Source organism: Neofelis nebulosa, chromosome 3 (assembly GCF_028018385.1).
Source record: "Neofelis nebulosa isolate mNeoNeb1 chromosome 3, mNeoNeb1.pri, whole genome shotgun sequence".
In the NCBI taxonomy this organism is placed as follows: Eukaryota; Metazoa; Chordata; class Mammalia; order Carnivora; family Felidae; genus Neofelis; species Neofelis nebulosa.
This window is the reverse complement of record NC_080784.1, coordinates 100,778,735-100,779,922: the sequence shown is the minus strand read 5'-3', so window position 1 is coordinate 100,779,922 and position 1,188 is coordinate 100,778,735.

The following is a 1,188-nucleotide window of genomic DNA, read 5'->3' as shown; positions in this document are numbered from 1 at the left end:
GTAGAAGTTGGGAAGTGATTAATGTCTGCTGCAGCTATAGGTGCCAGTGGCTTTAAATTCCTCTGATGTTATTATTTTTGCCCCCCTTCTTCACTTTGGGCTTTCCTAACTACTCCTTCTTTAGGTTACCGTGCATCTTATAGCTCTTTCAACTATATTCTGCTGTCATTATACTGGAATCTGGTGTGTGGTGATAAGATGTGGGACAGGGGAACGATCTTATCATCTTATGATTAAATCTTGATCTTTTAGTGAGCCTCTAACTCTGGGATAAGACCTTAATGGTTTTTCTATAGTTGTTTAGTATCCCCCCATCACCTTAGTTTAGACAGGAAGGCAAGAGTTTGCTGGAGTTGGAAAAATTCCCTTCCTCTATCTGGAATAAGGCTTTGGGTAAAATCTTTTCCTCTTGAAAAGCAGGCCTTTGTTATGGAGAATAATCTAGGAAGATTTCACAGTAATTTCTCTTCCCCCCTTCTAGCCAAAGTCACAAGGTCAGAGATCTTATATGTTCCCTGCAAGAACCTGGAAATAAAACGTGTGAAAATATGGAGGTCATCTAAGACTGCAGCCTCCCAGAGCTTCTTACTCTCGCACTGGTCCTCACTCAGCCTCAAGCGATTCTTCATAATTACCAGTTAAGCATCCTTATTAGTTTAAGGCTTCTGCAGCTTCTGCTCCAGGTAAGCAGAATTTGGATGCGGCTCTAGATTTGCCAGTCTCCAGATTTCAGGACAAGTCTCCTTGTAATCTTAGTCTCTGATGCATCCGATAAAAGTCATTGATTTTCAGTCTGTTCTCCCTTTTCTTGTAGTCACAGGACTGACAACTTACAAGCTCTTTATACATTGGAGTTTACACTGGAATTCTGTAGCAGCAATGCATTTACTATGGTGCTCACCACTCTTCTTTTTACTAGACAGCATCTTCTCTATGAGTTTATCACATATAGAAGGTTTCCATGGAGAAAAGCTAAGTGCATAGGGTCTTCTAATTTAAGTTTGTCAAACAAACGAGCATGCACATCCCACTACTGTGAAGCATTTTAATTTCAAAAAGCTGAATATCTTTTCATATAGTACTGTAGCCTCTAGGTTTAGGAGCTGTGCTGTTTCAACTCTCCATGGATAAATAAATACTTAACAAGTATGTTTATAGTTCCATCTGCATTTTGCAAATGCTCTATAC